The sequence below is a fragment of the Corvus kubaryi genome, unplaced genomic scaffold, assembly GCF_017639235.1.
Source record: "Corvus kubaryi isolate FWS band 111438036 unplaced genomic scaffold, C.kubaryi_AGA036_p1.0 124, whole genome shotgun sequence".
Lineage (NCBI taxonomy): Eukaryota > Metazoa > Chordata > Aves > Passeriformes > Corvidae > Corvus > Corvus kubaryi.
Window position 1 is genome coordinate 1677226 of NW_024580659.1, and position 20745 is coordinate 1697970.

General features: G+C 41.9%; 1 protein-coding gene across 2 annotated transcripts in view; it reads right to left on the minus strand.

Moving 5' to 3' along the window:
* Positions 1-20486, minus strand: part of PRKCD (protein kinase C delta) — a 60629-nt gene extending 40143 nt beyond the window's left edge. For both annotated transcript variants that reach the window (XM_042019057.1, XM_042019049.1), the window contains exon 1: positions 20335-20486. The gene's annotated coding sequence lies outside the window, so the exon portion shown is untranslated. The remainder of the gene's footprint in view (positions 1-20334) is intronic.
* Between the last annotated feature and the right edge of the window lie 259 nt (positions 20487-20745).

The window sequence follows — 20745 nt, forward strand, 5'->3', positions numbered from 1 at the left end:
CATCATTAGCAAGAGTTTCATGTTATCGACTCACCTACCTGACTAGAGACTGTCCAAAGCAGACCAATGACAAGACCAGCCTTATAACACGCTCATTCTTTTATTCATTCCCTTACACACAAGTGAGGAATCATTTCAACAAAAGTTTCACAACACCTCAAAACCAAAAATCCTTTACCTCGAGGAACACTACTGCCCAGGTTGTTTTCCTTCCTGGTGCCAAGGCCCAACTCGCCTTAGTTTTAGGAGGCACCTCTCAAGTAGGAAACAGCAGCATTCTTTCAGGTTTCAACATTCATTGGACTCACTACAAATGATGACTGAAACCTCATTTTCACATCCAAACATAAACAACAGAGAGAAAATAGATGGCAGACAAGCAATTGGTGACGTCTGCTACTATAGGGAGGGGTGTTAGTAACCATGAAAGTAGACAAGGTCCCAAGTTGACCTGTACTGTTTTCCTTTGAATCTCATCTTGAATGCTCCATGACCCTGAGAAACCTTTTAACTTCTCTGTTCCTTAGCTTGCTCTAATAAACAACACATATACTTGACAAAGTGCTTTAATTGTGAAGACTCACAACAAAAACTTTAATATTAAACATAGGATTTGTTAACACCAATTCTCAACTCAATGTTGAACAAACGGCTCACATTTACAGAGAAAAGCAAAACTACTTGGTCTGAACTAATCCTACAAATAACAGATACATGGAAGAGCCTACATTTTAAAATCTAGACTGTCAATCACAGCTGTGTCTGCAGAACAACTAACACAAGTCATCTAGGTGGTGGAGGAATGGCAGATAGAGAGCAGTAGCCTCTGGAGGCTTTGTGGCATTAACCAGCTGTCAAAATACAGTTCAGCTCCATGGGAACACACCAAACATTCCCAGACACTCTGCCTGTAAGTTTACAAACACTCCATAAATAATGCTTAAGCATCTAACAAGAGAGAGACACACATGACACTGAGAGCCAACAGTACAACAACTAACTGCTTAACTACAACTTAAGATGAGCAAATAGGGATAACCAGAGCTCCTGAAGAACTCAAGATTGTTTCCTCATAGGTATTTTAGCAGGTGAAATAAAGATTCTGGACCACACAGTGTGCAGAGAGAAGTCAGTAAGAGCCAACTCACAGAGCAAAAAGGAGAGATCTACATCCAAAACAAGCGACTCAAACATGTTTGAAAGCCAAATTGTTAAGAGGGTTTAGATAACTGCATGACAACTGTATCTAGCATGGGATTAAAAATAGGCAACAAGTGGGAGAGAAAGATGGAGAGGAACTTGAACATTGGTACTTTTGTTGTCAGCTTTCACCTACATCTTAATCATTCAGGGGACAAACCTTGATGGCTTCAATTTTGGGATACAGACAACATAAAAGGTTTTTCCTTCTCAAGCAAACAAACAGATTATAGACACAGAGTTCTGGATCATCAGAGATTTGAGTCTGCTTACGATTTTTCAAGTGACAAACCCTAATTAAGTATATTTAGAAGAATTATTTTCCTCTCATCATTCCTCAGTTTGCTCCTATCACTTCTGGAGAATTTTAACCCCTCTTTTTGGCATAGTTTACAGACAAACATTCCTGCTCAAACAAACTATGGGAGAGTACATGGGAACACACAGTTTACTAAAAAACACAGTAAAGAACAAGAAGCATCAACATCACGAGTGCACTGATATGATACTGAAAATTCCTAGGTCTTGAAAATAGGAATTAAGTACTTTCGGGGAAAAAATAGTTGTGCTGCAACTTGGGAATGAAGCACTCCACAATTACAGGGAATAAATAGCTCATGTGTGAGTGTTTGGACCACACTCCTTTGAGTGGAAGTGTCCTTGTTGGAATGCATTCCAGGGACCACAACTTCAGCTGAGCTCCTAAATAAGTACGCGTCTTCTTAGGAGGAGGCATCTGCCAGGAAGATGGATAAACCAGCCCTGACTGGGACCCCAGCTCCTCAGCAAAACCAAACTGTACCAGCCCTCAGCTTGGGCACTGGAGTGGTGGGCCATCCCAGGTGGATGGAGAGAGAAGAAGGAGAGGGTTGGTCCTGGGCTGCAGAGGCAAGGAGAGTCCCCAAGAGCTGGGCTCTTATGGCACCAGTACGACCTTCGTGGTACCAGTCAGGCCAACTTGACCACGCTCTGACACACACAGCAGGCACCAAACCATTTAAAGACTTTAGTCAAGGCCTTTTTTTTTTTTTTTTCCTGCTTGTTTTTTCTCTTTCTTCATCTTATTGTGAGGGCAGCTGGGCACGTTTTGTTCCATAGGGAACCAAAAGCAGAAAACCATCTATATACTTTTTTTTCACTCTTTCACCAGGTGCTGATCACTATATGAGCTACAGAAAATCATTAGATGGATCACTGGATTATTTCCAAACAATGGTTCCTCTTTTACCAGGAAGCTGAAGGACTGTGTCTTCTGAGAAAACACTGAGCAATTTTTCTGGAAGTTGACTGACAGTTAATTGTGTCTATTCCACATGGACTAGTTGAGTATCATAGAAATATTTCAGTGTGGCATCAGAAAGATCAAGCTCCATCTGAATACATGCAGTGTAACCTATATAAGCACATACCTCTTTCAGATTGCTCCTCTCCCTTTGGATTGAATGATAGACATTAAAAGTAGATTATAATGCAGAAGTAGTTAACAGGTGGTTCCCGTGCTCTGTATACTTATGTACACAACTGAAAATTAAATTATGATCTCTGTTACCCAAATGACTCATTCAAAACAGCAATAACAGCCTCTGACATGCACTACAGTCATGACTGCCAGCAAACTCCACTGAAGCTGCTTAATCTCTCTGATTAGTAGATGTGGTTTTGGTTACTTACAAGTATGTCTAATTTTAATCATGACACTGAACTTCCACAGACTTTGCAGGTTTTCTGCCTCAAAGGGACAGAGGCGTTTTTTAGGTTTCATCCAAAAAAAAAAAAAAAAAAAAAAAAAAATCGAGCTTTTCATTAGGACATGGCTATAAACCACCTGGAACATACTCTAAAGACACAGGTATAGCTGTGTCTATCTCTAAAATATGAAATTAGTATCTTAAATAGATGAGAAACTTTTACTTTTCCTCTTAACAACTTTACTTTTCTTTAACAACTTCCCTCTTTTAAAATGCAAATAATTCCACCTCAATGACACTGCAAAATTACCCTGAAAAAAATTTGCTCTACTCTAATCACAAACACAGTGAACAAGAAAATTACTGACACTATCTTCAGAGGAGTTTAAGCAAACAAACAGAAAAACTCCCCCCAAGATAGGACACCATTCCTACTAAATTAAAGAGAACAAATAAAACCCCACCTTCCTCCTGTCTTTATACATTTAAGGAAGCTACTACATAACTACAGACTGCCTCAGTTCTAGTTTGCATATTAATCTTCATTCGGGCACTTTACAACATTTCATAAACTCATTTTTCTGGCTGGCAGTGGGAGACATGGTACACACACACAGTGTCTGGAACTGGCATGATTTAGGCCCTGTGCGGGTCCTTCCAGCAAGCAGTGAAATAAAATTATCTGTTCTACCAAGAGACAGGAGAAAATTTCTATCCCACTGTATTCCTTGCTCCCAGTGACCTTGTTAGGCAATTATCTTCCCTTTAACGTGGAAAGCTGGCAGCTTGCCCCTTCAAATAGCTGCATAATCAACAAAATTGCCTGCCAAGAGTACTTGCCTGTCATACGTGTCTTTCATACTTGGCAAAGGTTTCACTCTGCCTTCTAAACCTCTTGGATAGGGGCCGTAAGCACGCTTAGGTAAGACAGAAACAGTCACATCATCAGGAGAGTATCTGGGATTTTTCCTTGAATACACAAGGTAGTCAATGAGTAATGCACTAACTCAAAAAGTCACCAAGTTTGTCTTTCCTAGGGAGCCCAGCACAACAATCTGTACTTCCTACCTGTTTCTAGGAAATCTTTTCACAGAAATTTCACTCCGAGTTAAACTCTATTTAAACTCAAATAATAAAGAGCAAAAGAAATATTTTGCAGATTCGTCGTTAACCCCTTTTCCTGAATTTTCTTTGGTAGTATCTTCCTAGACAGAAGTGTTTTCTTCTAGGTAACCTACAACTTTTAAGACCCAAGCTGTGGTAAATCTAAACCACAGTAACCAAGTCCTTCAGGACCAAGTGTTTGCACCTGCCAGGAAATTACAGCTGACCACTGAAACTAAGAACCCACCTAAATGAGTCTTGTAGCCTGAAAACTCTTCCTGCTTTTCCAGATAAACTGGGCAGAGCCACAAGAGAGAAGCTTCCCACATTGTAAATGGAGCAGCAGCCAAATGGAACTGCTTCATCCTCACTCCCTTGAGCACTAACACTGAAGTCAAGAACAATTATTTTAAATACTCTGTGTGGCTCTTGACAAGAAGACAAAAGCTTCTTTCAACTGCTGTAGTTCATCACACCTGAATATCCTGAATTCAGACAGTAACTCAAATATGAATGACAGAAACCAAGTCAAGGAACAAACAGCAGAGGAGCCCTTATGTTTCAGATGAAGCATCACCAGGAGTCTTTCCCTTGTTCACAAAGAATCAGCCTGAAGGCAGAAAGTAAAATTATTAAAGCCATGCCCTCATAGAGAAGAGTTAGGATTTAGCAAAAAACACAGCTCTGCAGATGAAGTAAAGCACATGTATGCTTCACTAATCTAATAAAGCCCTTTTTCAATTTGATTCCATAAAAAGTTGTATTAGCCCCTGAAAATAATCAGGACTTTGAATGTTTCCACAGGCACCAGGGGAAAAAGACCCAAGCCAAACAAAAACAAAAACCAGAAAAGCAGGATCAAAGCACACAGTAAAGCATCAGGCATCACACTCTGGAGCCATAACAAAGGCTTTACAATCTTAAAAAGATTACATGGTTGCCATTTTAGAGTGTTCCTGTGAGTGAGAGATAAATGAGAACATGGTAAAGGTCTAAAATATACCAGCTGAATAAAACCCAATCTGTTACATTTTCCAAGACAACACTCTGCTCTATGAGCTTTACTAGAAGCAGCACGGTGAGTGCAGCCAAATTTTCCCTGAACAGGAAAACCTCAGACCTGTGTATGAACGGCAAGACAAGCCAGAGTGTAACAAAGACCCTTTTAAATCTAACTAGGAAGGACAAACCAGCTACTGTAAAAGAAACCAAAACTTCTACGCCCTAATACATTTCCAGAGGTGAGATTTTATAGGAATACATGACTTTATTTGTATAACTTTACACTTCACACTAATGTCATATCAGCTCTTTCAAAGTATTTCACCAAATAAGCATGAACGTGAGAGACTCAGAGAACACGCTTGCAGAACTGTTTGATCGTAGTACAGTTGCTCTGAATTTTACAGCTTTTACCCCTCTGTTGCCTTTACAAAGTATTTTGAAAGGGAAAAACCTCCAGCTATAAGCAACTTTGCATGCCAGCTCACTGTGCTACCCCCCTGCATTGCCTGCTACAAACAAATCATTGGGAAGGTTAGTACCAAACTTCAGCAATTAAAAGGAAAAAGTCTTTTAAATGGCTCCTTTGAAGAGAGTCACACAAATTAATTACTGTGACAGATCCTGGAAGCATCTAATTGCAAACTGCTGAGGACTTGACAGCCGCACACTGGATTTTGTTCAGAAGAAGAAAGTGGGAAAAAAACCCCAAATACTCCCATTCCTTTAAGATGACTGTGACACTTAATTTTGGGCAAACACATTTTACCACATCACATGTTTTTCTCTGGAGTTTTACCATCCATTTCTAAATAAACTAAATACTAACACTGTACACATTTTCAGAGACCATCAATTTGGTTTTTTCTCCAAAACTGGGACATATGTAAACCCAGCGGTTTCCATACAACAAATTAAGGCTAGAGAAAGATGACTTAAGGACTGATCTCAGCAGTTCATTAAATTGCAGTACACTGCTTCCTGCTAGAATTACCACTGGAATTGGTTATTTGTTGCAACAATGGACTCGCTTCAGCGTTTCCTAGGAGCACCAGAGGAACTGCCATTGGTCTCTGGCAAGATTAAAGGAAGAGGGAGAATCAAAGTAACCCAGTAAAGTTTCTTAAAATCAGTTTTTAACTGTGTGCTACTTATGTATCCTAAAACACAGGAACCACAGGTCAAGGCAGAGAGCAAGCTGGGAAACAGAAAAACAAAGCTTCTTGGAGTTTCATGATTTAAAAGGTTTCACTGCAGAACTTCTTTGTATAACATGCCTTTTAGAAAAAAAAGTATTGAACTGCATCTGTCTTTTTAGCAAAGTACAGAAAAGGAATGGGAAAAGAAAGTAGAGCACAGGAACACAGAGTAAAAAGTGAAAGATGAGTTTCAATCCTGTGAAATATGCTCTACTAGGACTGATGTCACCAGAACGTCAAAATGTGTTTTAAAGTACAGCATTTGAGGTCTTAAACTAATTTTTCTCTTTCTTAAGGCAATATTAAGATTACATTTTGCTATTTTCACACTTTATCAACAAAAGATGGGGGCTTTTTTTCAGGGTTTGTTTTGGGGAGGACACACATAGCCCATACCCCTTCATGGGTGCAATGGCACTGGTTAAAACAATTGCAGCAGAAAGAAAAGATATCAGCTTCATTAACATTTTAATTAGATGTGTTTTCTGGTAAAAATCAGGGAAATTTCATTCTTGAAGCACAATCTTGCAAGCATGAAGTATGAATGTAAGAATTCATTTATTTCTCTGTCGATGACAGTGCTACAGAATAAATAATGGCCATACTGAAATCTTTGTAAACACATCTACAGCAAAAGGAAAACTGGTTGTACTGCTTCCAATCTGCTTTCACTCATTGTTCAAAGTCTGGTGAGCCCAAGAACTCCAGTCACTATCTAATTCCTTCCTGATACGATGGGCTGTGCAGTATTTGAGTACATGTAGGCAAACCAAAGTCTAACAGCAAGAGATAAACTTGGATGTCTTTGCAGCAGGGAACGGTTCCGGGCAGGGTAAAGTACAGAAGTTTCTGGCTCTTGCTTGGGCTATGAAGTAAATAAATCAGCATTTTGCCTTCCCTCCAGCATTGTTAGCATTGGAGGGAACTGACAGGATGAAATTCATCTGCAGTCCCCTCTTGGACTCCCACCAGTGGAGATCCCTCAAACAGCCCATGGCCAGCTCCCTGCTACCACTTCAGCCCTTTCTACTGACATACAAAGAATGCAGTGTTTTGATTTGCACTATTAGAACACACAACCAAACATCTAAAAACTGTTCCGACGTAAAAGCTCACATTTTTATTTCTTTCTTAGTATTTAGAAACACCTGGAAACTTGGAGCACTAACACTGTTCTCCAAAAGGCCAATTCAGAGCCTGGACAACTTCAACATATAAATGATGTGGGAATCAGCTTAGAAATGTGTTTATGAAATGCACAGTCAGAGACAATCTGCCTCTGGATTCCAAGACCCACATTAAAGGAACAGAAGCAACCAGCCTACTCCCTCTTAATATGTTGCTTGCTAGGGACATATTTGCTTATTTGTAGATGTTATTACTGCTCAGCTGAACATTTTCTTTACTGATTAATGCCATATGCACCTGATGTCACACAGCACTCTACATTTGAAAAGAGCAATTGTACTGTTTGAGTTTTTGGGGAGATGCAACTAATGGACAAATGGTGCCAAAGTCCTTCAGCCAATCCCCTCCACCTCCAGCTATCCAAGCCAAGCTGAACACAAACTACAAGAGCGATAATTCTATATAGCACGGGAATATTGAGATAAGTTTAATAAAAAATGCTGCAACAGTTGAACTCACTGCATTGCATAAAGCCTGAGAGGCTTAAAGGACATCTCCCATTCTTTGATCTACAACCTGAGACTCCAGCTTGTGGCTGCATCAAACACACACCAGGGCCTTCCCATAACTTCTGTCTTCCATTTTACCATGCTTTGTCTCCAGTGGGATAGGATTCTGCTCACTGGTAACCAGAACATGCCCTTCCAGCAACTTCTCAGATCAAGCATTCAGAAGATTCACATGAGAAATTCTGTACAGTTGAGTGTGAAGATTTGCAAGCTCAGCCAACCATAGTCTCAGGCAAATGTCAGGACAATATGATGCTGCTACCGTGGTTTTCTTCAAGTGCTTCCAGAGAGAAGCAGTCAGTATGAGAAGATGGCTCCAAGTGATACTGTGTGAGTCCAGCTGGAATCTTTGGAAAGATGAAATGGACCAAAAAAGCTACTCCAGCTTCTTTTCCCAAAGGACAAAACCCTCTGTGTTACTCTACTCCACTCATTTTAACCCCATCTTATTAACACACCTGCATGGGCACAAAATATGTGAATTATACATGAAAAACCTAACTCCAAGGAAAAGAAATCTCTCAGAAACTTCATAAAGTCACAAAGAATGCACAGGAAAATTCACAAGTCTCCAGAGTATTTACTTTTCCCCAAGATGTTGGCAGTACATTTACCTCATTTTTGTTCCAGCCTTGATACAATATTGTGCAGTGTCAGAAATGGAAACTTCTCCAGTTTGCACCAGGGAAGGGCTCAGGCTGACAAGGGGCAGAAGTGGGTGTTGCTTTGCAGCACACACAGCTGAGCTCAGCGTGGTCAGTCCTACACTGCTGGATGGGAGCTATGGGCTGGGTCCCAGCTGGACAGCTCAGTGCTCACCCTGTGTGAGACAGGGCTGGCAGCAAATCACAGGACATGGACAGCACTTGGTGGGGTGTCCCAACGAGGCACCCACTCTTGGGCTACTGCAATAGGAAATGCAAGCAAAAAAACTGAACACCCCCCTCTCCCCCCCACCAAACCTAAAACCCCAAAACCAAAACCCTGAAGAAAAACAAACACAAGTTTCACTACCCATGTTCTCTGGCATGCAGCAAGCAAGCAATTACCCAAACTACTCAACTTGTCAGGGGTCCAGCAGAAGCAGAACAATTCTGCTACCCAGTACAACAGCACTGTCACTGTCTTACCTCTCCAGAGTCCCACATCCAGCTCTAAACATTTTCCCCACCTGTCCCTGCTTCCCTCCATTGCCTCTCACCTTGAGCACACTGTGATAGAGCTACACGGTGGTTTTTATACACAGGCTTTCAAAGGCTTACACAGTACAGACCCTGATGGACTGCAAAGCGGGGTGTTTCGTAGCTTTCCTAACAAATTACTTAGGGGGATTGAATGGTTAAGCAATACAGAAGTGGTATTAAGTGGACTTTGGAAAATAAGACCCTGATCAGAAGAGCTAATCATGCTGCTCTCCATTTACTGTGACTTCACGCACTAAAACTCCAAATAAGAGCTAAAAGACCACAGGAATAAAATCAAAATCAGAGAGACACAAACAGGCAAGGTTTTAAGTTGCCTTTAACTCTTATAAGGCAGCAGGGTGCCCCTACCAACTACAGCAAAATGAAACACAGCAGAACAGGGATATGTTCTTCCACCTTGGCCTGCCTGGGACACCTTGCCTACAGCAAACGTTTTCAATTACATGAGTCTGGCATCCTTTTTTGTGCTTTTAAGAGGATAAAACACTAGATGTGGCTGTCTTTCCTTTGAAGTATTTGAATGCTCAGTGTCTGAGAAGGATTAAGTGGTCAGCCCAGCTTGGAGAGCTGTTAATTCAAAACAGAGCAGTGTAACCCGAAGGGTTTGTAACTCGCATGGTTTGTTTAAAGCAAACAAAGAAAACATCCCTCTGTTTGGGACTCATTCAAAAATTTTTTTGTATTAGGATCAGCCTTATTCACTGGAAAGCAGAATAAAATAATAGCAAGAAAACCAGATTTATTAAAAAAATAAAAAGCAAAGAAATAAAAAAACCCAAACCATAATACAAGTAGATAGTTTTTTGCTATCTAGAGTAGGAATAATGCTAAAATCCTTCTACAGAACCCCAAACAAAATTTATTTGCCAGTGTGATGAAGTCTTAAAGAAAGTATAAAACTGTCCAGAATTCAAGCATGCCATCACACATGCTGTATCAAAATGTTTTAAAATAATTTAGAGCCTTTTCCTCACCATCTATAGAAGCATCATTTTCCAGCAAACGATATTCCGGTAACTGACAGATAAAGGAATTGAAAATAAATGTGGGGGAATTTTTCCAACTGACTTGCATTAAAGTCATCACAGATGTTATTATAGAGCCTTGCAACAAAAAGAAAGAAAGAAAAGAACAAGTCATGACTCTCAAAAGAGTGATTTTCAGTTTGAGTGTATTCCTTTGACAAAACTGAAATCATGCTATGTCATGACTTTCAGAGTACTTTTTATTTAAAAAAATTTCCACTTTAGGCTATTACAGCCATAGAGTACTGCTGATATGTAAAATCAGTTTTGTTATCAACCACACGAAGCTCAACTTGTTGCTGCTCTGGTAATTAATTCCTTGTCATTTCACTTGGCCAGAAGGGGAAGAAATGTTTCCTCCTGGATATTTTTCTGTTTAGAGTCCTAAATCATTTTGCAAGTTTCATCCATCAGTCAAGTTGAACTTTGCTCTAACAACAGCAGCAGAACTTGTATCCTCACAAGTGGCAAATCAGTTTATAAACATTTAGAATTATTGTGTTTGCACGAGCTTTTTTATTTAAGTGCATCAGTTTAAGGGCAGACTTAAAGTGGACTGCCACATATGCTTAGACAAGGTTTAGCTATGATGAGCTGACTCAGTCATTAAATACCTGTATAAGAGCTCGTTTTCTTCAGGGAAAAGACGGTGATTAATTGCTAACTTAGCTATAATCACACAGAGAAGATGAATGGCTAGTTCACCCCTATGGAAAAAAAAAAAAAAAATCACTAAAACAAAAGACTTCCCCTGCTTTTTGTGCTACATTAAGTACTTACCCACAAAATAAAGCACTGGGAAGTCCTGCAAAAGTCCTTTCACTGTTTTAATATTTTGGGAAAAAAAAATTTGATTCTTTTTAAAATACATGAAATTCTGCTCCTTGATCCAACAATAATTACCAACCTCACATTTGGTTTCAGCACTGATATAGATACTTCTTACAATTTTAGAAGAATAGATTTCACCTAATTTCAACTGTACTTAGAACTGCAGTATTTTATACACTAAAATATATTTATATTCCCATAAACACATACTAATGTTTTACTCAGAACTGTTTACTAAATGCACTAATGTGCAGTTTAGCTAGCACACTAGATTCCAAGTATTGCTGATTTTAATAACATCTGCTTGAACTCAGCTGTGAATAAAACATGCACTAACTCCATACAAAGAATCTGCATGAAAGTAATTTTCAGTCACAATTTGAGCTGTGAGGACACAGATACTAGAGTTAAAATACATATTAAATTTCAAGTATTCAGTATTAAAGACTCCTTGTCAAGATGTGCTTTTTAAAAGCAGAAAGAAATGCTATTACTTGCCACATTAAAAATCAAAATCCAGTTCTGGGAATGTGAACACTTTCCTGCAAGAAGTCAGCAGCTCCCTGCTTCAATGTTTTGAAAGGAAGCTTATGCAACGCAGAGTTCTAGAGATGGAAAGATTGGGTTCACAGTTATTAACTGGTAAGAGAATAAATAAATTCGTACAGAACAACACACAAAAAGTAGGAGATTGAAACTAAAAGCAGATTTTGGTCACAAGAGGTTTTTGTTCTTTTCTCCAGCTACAAGATGCAAGACAAAAAGAACAGAATTCAACATAAGGACAGACAATGAATGACTGGCCTGTTTTGGCTTCTTCTCCTTAAATCCACATCTATATAAACTTTCAAGCAAATAAACATTTCTCTTTGCTTCAACTGCCACCCACTGGAAAAGGAAAGCAACACTAATTCCAAATTGCAAGACCCAAAATAGGTCAGAAAATCAATCTGACAGACACTGGTACAGATTACATTAAAACCCTGGGGTTGCCTTGAAAACTCTTAGTGGCACTGCTAGAAATCAGCAAGCTTGCAAATTGAACTGAAACGAAAACCAGGATACAGCAACAAACCAGAGCTCCACTTCCTCTCCCCACCCTGGCCCTGGTGAGAGCATTTGGGTTGTATCACAAAAGTTTTGGGGAGGAGCTCCCAAGGATGGAGTGGGTGCAGGACTGGCAGCACAAGGTGTGACACGGGTGAGCAGCACGGCAGAGCCCGGCATTTCTCATCACTCTGGGCTGCCCCTGCCATGCTCCAGGTCCATCTCTACACTCCTGGTACTTCTCTTTCCCACCTGCTCTTGCCTTACAGCAGAAATCAATTAACTTCCTTGCCTAAACGGCAGTTCCAGCATTCCCACTTTCCCTGATCAGCAACCCGCACGTTCCCTGCAGTGGACACGTGGGGTGTCTGTGGTGCAGATCCAACAACTTCATACTTTCAGAAATAGAGCTGTGTGGAAAGGCTTGCTGAGAAAAACCCACATAGGCTGCAACAGAGCATTTTCAGTCACTTTGAACAAAACTTGTTCTAACTTCAGACAAAATAAACCCATATGTACACCTACAGCGCTTCCCTAGGTCAGCAATGTGAGGTATTTGCACACCCAACCTGCACTCCAGGTGCAGTGACAGCAGTTCAACAGCACGTTGCACATATGCCACAACCCCCACCCTTCTCTGGAACTGACTGCTCTGGCACAGAGGCAGCCCTGGGGCTGGAGCCAGGCTCAGCCAGGGAAGGCAAAAATCACAGCTGAGCCTATTGAGGAAATGAGACAGATACACCCTGGAGAGAAAAACCAACCTCTGGTGCAATGAGACCAAATAAATGGGGAGAATCAGATTCCAGAGGACCTTCGATAGTTAAGATATTCTAAGGTGTATATGCAACAGAATAGATACTCTGCAATTATAGATGGGCTGAGAGGTACAAATTGATTGCAGATTCCCCCGCTGTAAGGGTTGAAGGACACTAGAGAAAGGAAAAAAAATCTAACACAAGAATGGCGAGGGTTAACAGAGACCTATAAATCCTTGGTCCAAATAACATGTTTCTTCAAATGGCCTTTACTAAAAAAAAAATCCACCAGGAAAAAATACCTGGCAATATTCCCTCATGAAAATTCTCTTCTGTTATTGTAAAGGTGAGGAGTCCCCAGTGGAATGACTTCACTGAACTTGCATGACAAGAGATGCTTCTTTCACTGGACAGAGCTGGGGCCATGATACCTGCCAAAGTTGTAATACTGCTTCAAGCTGTCTTCTGCTCTCTAGTTCCCAACATGACTTTTTCTAGGCAAATGCTGTCTACTGACCCCTGGTTTAACCTGTCCTTCCCTAACCCTTGTGCTAGGTTTGGAGGAATGAGGTAGCTGGGGATGTTGGCATCTCCCTTTTCAGCTGAGCGAATGGGAGAAGACATGTTCCAGTGCCAATGCCTCACTGCATTCATTCCACAGCAAAACTGGATGAATTTTAGCCCTTAAGTTACCTGGCAAAGGTCCACACCAAGAAGCTCTTGCCCCTGGGATGCTGCTTCTTAGGTAAACTTGTCAAACAGAAATCGCAACTGTCAGCTCCTGAGGAATGTAAGCAAATGTAACCTGAGAGTGCTCACAATTCCCTGACACACTAATCTGCTCTGGAGATTTGGCAATCAACACCCCCAAGTCATTAGTGAGAATATCTGAGTTCAGCAAAGGCCACAGTCATCAGACACTTAAGGAAACAGCTGAACCCTTGTTGAGCAATTCACAGCTCAGCATGAGCACGGCATTACAGACCAGCACACTGGATGTGAAGAAATGTAATCATCAGTGATCAGCAAGTGCAGGAACCAGACTGTTAAAAAAAATTCTTTAAAAAAAACCCCAAACCAATCGATACTGAAAGCATCTACCTTCACCTGCAGAGGTACTTGTATGACTAAGGGTTTCAGATCTAGTTAAGCAGAGTTCGTTATCAAAATTATAGAATCTGACTGCACCTGCTTGATGTAAGACAGCCATCTGTGCTCACTCTTACAGAAATACCTATTAAGTATTTTTTTTTTAAATAGGCAAAAATAAATCTTACTTTCACAAAAGTTTTTACTAAAATATTCTGACATACAACTGTGTGTCTTATTAAGTGAAACAGTTTCTCAACAGGCCCTAATGAAATCAGTGAGGAACAAAACACCCACTCTGGTTACAGTGTCACACTAGCAAAATGCAGTCACCAAGAAGCATTCCAAAACATATCATAAACACCTTGAGATAAAACATACAGGGCAGTCAGTGTCATATTTCAAACACGACGGTCTTTCAATATTATAGCACTGTGTCTATTCATCTTAATTTTCCAAGAGAGTACAAGTTGAAAGCATACAATGAACACTGCTTGTTACTGGCTGGACCACATCTTCCTACCAAACTTCTGCACACAGGACTTTTTGAAAAGGAGGGACTGTTTCTTTTAAGAAAGAAATACAGTTTCATGCAAGAAGCAAATACAGTCTCCTAGAAAAACATAGTTCAGACATCAAACAATGTGTTACCAATTGCCTAGCTACCTTTGTACTCAGAATTTCCCACACAAAGGCAGACTTCAGAAGCCAAACTTAACCTTGAGTTTGGCTGTTAAGACAGTTTTGATCATCTTTTCAAATATCTATCTACATGTTCAAGCATCCAAATCTTTAAAAAAAACCTGTCTTTAAGTTAAAAAAAAACTAATAGCTTTACTATCAGAAAGAAAAGCCTGCTATCACAACCAAAAATCCTTCTTCCTTAAGCTGCTCCTCATAGTGAATATGGATACATTCAATGCACTGAAGAAAATTAACTATCTTTGAAATTATGAGGAACATAGTGGTCCTGACAAGCACTCAGATTTCAAGAGTTTCTTTGCCAGAAAAGCCATGGCAAAGCTTAAACTGCATTTCCTCAAGAAACCAGAGAAAATGAGGGAGTCAAGTATACAAACAAGGATTTTATTAAGTCTCTATTAAATAGGTGTTGATGGGGATAGGAGTAGATAAAATCTAACATTCAGAAAGTAGCTCGACACTTGAGTGCTGAACAGCCATGTAGTTTTCTCTTTGTCATCTCATCATTACAAATTTATCACAAAATAAACGACAAGGCTAAACCAGCAGAGGTCTGGGCTTCCATCTCCAGATCAGTAGCATGAATTACTTCATGGCTCAGGGGTGGGGAAAAAAAAGCTGAACTTTAGATTTAATGCATATGTTTCAATACGTGCTGTATCAATAGCAGGCAGCCAGGATTAAAACAAGTCCATAAATACCTAAATCATTTATGAGACTGCAAAAGACTAAACAAAATGCAAATCAAAGCCACTCATGCGCAAACGTACATGACATTTTAGAGATTTTCAGCCACCCATGAGGTGAGAAACAAGATACTAATTCAGATAACTCCTCTGAGCCCTGTGGCATGGAAAGGACATCAGCCCACGTGCACCTCTTCAGAAAAGAGGGGCACCCTTACTAACAGACACACAGTGCCAGAGCATTGATACCCTGACCTATTATCCAGTCTCCAAGGAGCTATCCTGGCTCCACTCCCAATGGGTAAAAGAGAAACCACTTGGTTCTGTCTCAACCAACTAAGACCACAGCCTGCTCACAGCTCTAAGCAAAAGTATAAGAAGTAACAGGATATGTATATACATTACACATCTGCTTTGTTCTCAAAAGCAGGTAGTGCCTTGGAATTCAAGATAATCTCGTTTTGAGGCATAGAGAGGTACTGCTGCTTTTTTTTTTAAAGCTTGATAGTTGGCTGATTAAATGGGAGGAAATGGCAAGCACACACCCTCCTCCCTTCGGCAAGTATCATACAAGGCTAAAAGCTTAACGTGGATCAGTTCCATTAAGTTGTCTGTGATAGTCATTCCCAGACTTTATGGATGGTGATTATTATCATATGAATACCAACTATGCTTAAGTATCCTTAAATAAACTTTTCCAGATAGAGCATTGCACTCAATGGCAAAGCAATTACCAGAAAACACATTAATTTCAGTAAGAGGATACCATAAAAAGTATTCTGTGGTTTTATGCACTTTCTTGACTTGAACAGTATTTGTAAAGAATTTATTTTATGGCCTGCCTCTTGGATTTGCAGCTATTGATATAAATCTGTGCTGCATCACTTCCATCTTTTAGTCAAAAACTGTCAGCTCTATTGTCGATCAGAAAAAAGAAACAGGTTCAAAACATAACTTATTTCATGGATGTCAGGGCACCTTGCTGTCACCAAAAGGCAAACATAATATTTCACTTGCATAAATTTTAATCAAAAGGAAAAAAAGCCAACAGAAAATTATTTGAAACACACAGATATACACGTCAGGTTTCCATCCTCTGTAGCAATGTTACCTGTAATAACAGAGTCTGGTCCAGAGCAGACCAGAAAGAAATCCTGCATGACTCCTGCCAAGGTCAGATTTGCGCAGTTCCCAGTACTCCTGTGTCCCAGATCCCTCATTTCTCTACCTATCCTGGTGTCTCTGGTACAGGAGCAGCACACCAGTGCAGCTTCCAGGCACAAAGGCAGTGTGGATAACCTAGATGGTCCTGTAGAGTTCGAGGCAGTACATTGCTTCCTATGGAGCAGGCCTGCTAAAGTACTCAAATACCATAAAACCCTGTCGGGGTAGCTCTGGCTGGGAGAGGCAATGCCTCTTTAACAAAGTGTAAGAACTCTTTCGGGTAGAAACAACTGCCTTTGAAATGAGCACACAACACAGGCCACTTCAGCATTATTTTACCAAGGCTGTAAAGAGCTCTCCCAGGCTCATTTCTGTTAATTGCATCTTTCCAAAGTGCAGCCAAGCGGATGAGGAATGATTACTTTTAATGTGCTACCCAAATGGCTCTGAATGGGTGCAGCCTTCCCCCTTTCCTTATTCCTGCTCCTTGTCCTTTGGCTCCACATGGAGCTTTACAGAAACAAATTCTGCACTCGGGTCACGCAGGTAAAGGAAAACTTAGAGAAAGATGACAAGTTTTGTCACAAAGCAACAGTTAAAAAACTACTGGAACACAAACTGTTTTGGTGCTTTTTAGGCAGCTTTTGGACAGAACCTGATAAGCAGAATGGAGAAGCTGCATTCAATGCAAGGATAACCCCAGAGTAAAACGTCACATCTTTCTCATCAGTGGATGATTAACAGAGGAATTTGGCTCCTAATGAAGTCAGCCAGCCCCCAGACTCCGCTGGTAAATCCCTTCTTGTCATCTTTCACATTCAGCTCTGACTCATCTGCAACAAACAGTTCAATCCCCAGCCTATTCCTTTTTTCCTCCATTCCTTTTGCAGTAGGTTAAGTACATACTTTGTAAATGCAATGAAGGGGATGGTGGACTACAGGCACACAATGCCCTGGGACTGCATCAGGAAGAGACACACCTGAGTTAGCTTTGGGGAACTGAAATACCTGTGTCAATGAACACGATCCAGGCACATACCTCAGTGCTGACCAACACCTGTCAAGTATTTACACTGCACAGGCCACACTGGGCACACAGTTCCCTGCAGATCAGCTGCACCGAGTGAGCTGTGGCACATCCACACCTGCCACAGTCCCACCTCCAGTCACAGCTGGGGATTGAGAGGAGAGGAAGGGGCTCCTCCCTTTGGGAGCAGCAGCCAGAGCTGAGCTCCAGCTATGGATGGGCAGAGAGCAGATTTGTGCCCCTGCACAGAGGCAGGGGGGCAGTGAAGCCCTTCAAATGGGAACAAGGATGGTTAATTTAAACTATTAGGCCCTGAAGTACTTACCAGAATCATGGGCTGGTTTAGGTTGGTAGGAAACTTAAAAATCATCCAGTTCCACCCCCCTGCCATGGGCAGGGACACCTTCCACTAGAGCAGCTTGCTCAAAGTCCCATTCAGCCTGGCCTTGAACACTTCCAGGGATGGGACTTAATCTGAATGGACTTTAATTGTAATGACTGTGGCTTTTAGACATTAAAATAAACTCAGAGGCCTGACAGCTTCTATGCTTCTCCCAGGAAATCAGTTGCTTTAATAATAGATGGCATCTTTCCAAGATTTATTGTTATTTCCTTGATCTATATAGCATCAAATAGCCAAGTTCTCTTTGAAAGATTCTTCCGAAGATTTCTTTTTAAGAAAAGTACCTAGAAAATTCCTTAAGTTTTTTAGTTTAGAAATAGTTTCTAAATAATACCTTCTGTACAGAGTATCTTTTCATCTATACTATGTGATCAAAAAGTAAAAATTATGATGCTATTTCACTGTTGCATTCAATTAGAAAAATATGACCCTACTGTATAATTATGTCTAATGAAAAGGTGGGTTATAATTCATGAAGTACAAAATGGCAAAAAACTAACAACGAGCTCTTTTCTGGTGAGAAAAATATGAGCATCTTCCTGACCAATTATCTCACACATATTGCCTGAGCAGAATCACCTTACGACTTTCTCACTACCCACACAGACATCACATCTGTGTAACCGAATATATTTTTCTGTATGTTTGTACCAGCCACTGAGTGGCAGCAATTCCTTCATACCTAAACCCGAATTATGAGATGAAAATCTCAAAGGATTCCCAAATCTTAATTCTTTTGTGCTGCCCCTAAGTTCTTTTGTGTTTAGCAGTACAGTGAAATACCTTATTGCACGTTTCAATTCTTCAGCTGTCGAAGTTCGAAAAGTAATGTACCTCATCCTGAAAATCATATGTCCATAGAACTTGGACATATTCAGTTTTACAAAACACAGTAAACTATGTGAGTCAAAGAAACTGAAAATGCCAGCATTTAATAATTTCTTAAATTAAAACACACACCTGTACTTTATTATGAAACCCAAGGTGAGGATGAGAAACATTAAAAAAAAAAAATCTAAACCCTATGTTTTGCAGCCTTATGCTTGCTTTTCTCCTCAGTATTTGCAGGTTCCCACAGGAGTGTCTTGGGGTGACTGAAATCTATCAGTCCAAAGACAAATAGCTCATTTTTTAACATAACCATTTTCAGGAACTAAAATAAACAGGAAATCCTGCATATACACTTAAAAAAATGCTTATGAATTATTGCTTAACCACTTAAGAAGCACTTCTTCATAGTGTTCTTGCTCAGAAATCTATGCTGGTTATAGCTTCCTATTTGATTAGCACAGTGCTGCACAGCATTGGAGAGATGGAAAACTGAAGAATTTATTTGCTATTACATTGTTAATAGACTATTGACTGTACAAGCCCAGGAACAAAAAACATCTAAAAGGAACTAAACACATCACAAGTGGATCAAGGATTTTGACACTTATTATTTGTAGAGATACTCAATATTGCAGTTCAGGCTTTAAGTGAGTCTCTAAACTAGGTAAAGATCTGATTCTCCCACACCCATCTGCTCTGCAGAGTCAAGTTCTCTCCTCGGACATATCAATGGATGGGATACAGGGCAATGTCATCCTTGCACATAAACCTCCTGCAAGAGCCCGTAGGTCTAGATCTACACTCTGCTCTGTGCTACTTGGACAATCTAGAAGTGAAGTGGTGAAACAGTCAGGGCCCGCAAGTAAACAGATATCAGAGGTAACCACAGAATGCTGTAATCCAATTATTTCAATATTTCATGCCCTAATGCAAACGGGGAATTCTCTAGTGATGAACTGAAAATTGTTTTTTTAATAGATGCACGCCTGGCATGTACGTACACAAAAGCATCAGGCATTCCTGCTCCTTCATTTCTTACTGTCTGTCGCCACTCAGCTGGAAACCTGACCATTTAAAAGACTGTACATTTCATCTGCTCAAACTCATTGTGGCACGGAAACTGAAACAGACAATCGGGCCGGCTGGGTGGGAAAAAAAGTTGGTGGTACCAAAGTTGGCATTTCTGCCGGGAGTAAACTCCATGTTTCTGTCAGAGAGCGACCGCGGGGATCTCGCTGCCGCCTCGCAGGGGGCACAGCACTCTCCCTCCCGCAGCCCCACAGGCTTTCCCCGCTCCAGGTCGCGCTTGCCCCGCACCGAAGGCGGCGGCCGCGTCCCCGGCAGCCCGAGGGGAGGTCTGGGCGGGCCGGGTCCGCAGCCCCCTCCCCGCAGCCCAACATGGAGGCTCCGGAGGAGGCAGCCCAGGGCCGGGGGCACAGCTCCGCCGCCTCCCGCCCCATCCCGCTGCCGAGGCGCTGCCCGGGGGCACACGGGGGACAGCGGGCTGAGCCCCGGGGACCCTCAGTCTCCCTCCCTCTCACTCTGCCCGCCGTGCGCCCCACGGAAGCCGGGCGGGCCGGAGGGAGCCGGAGCCCGTCTCGCTTCCTCCTTCACCCCAGGCGGGGCAGGAACTGCCGGGCGGCAGCGCCGCGCGGGGGGCAGGTATGGGCACTCACCGCGTCCGAGGAGCCGTCGGGTGCTGCGGCCGCCACCGAGTTTCGGGCGCTGTCCCGGGAGAGAGAGAGAGAGAGAGAGAGAGAAAGAGCAAAGGAGTGCGGGCGGAGGGGCGGGACGAGCAGTGTGTGCCCGGCACGGCCCGGCGCTCCCCGCCCCACGCTCCGCTCCGCCCCCGGGCGCAGCTGCGGCCACGCTCACCTGCTCCTGCCGGTGCTGCTCCTCCTGCCTCTGCCCCGCCCCGGAGGTGCCGCGGGAGGCGCTGGCTATCTCTGCCCGGGCTCCCCACGGCTCCTTCTCCTCTCGGCTGTTCCCCCTTCCCTCTCCCGTGGCAGCGGCCCCCTGTAGGAAAGCCCCAGCTCTCAGCGGGAGCCCCGCGCTGGGCCCCGCCCGAGGCGCCGCTCCGCACCTGG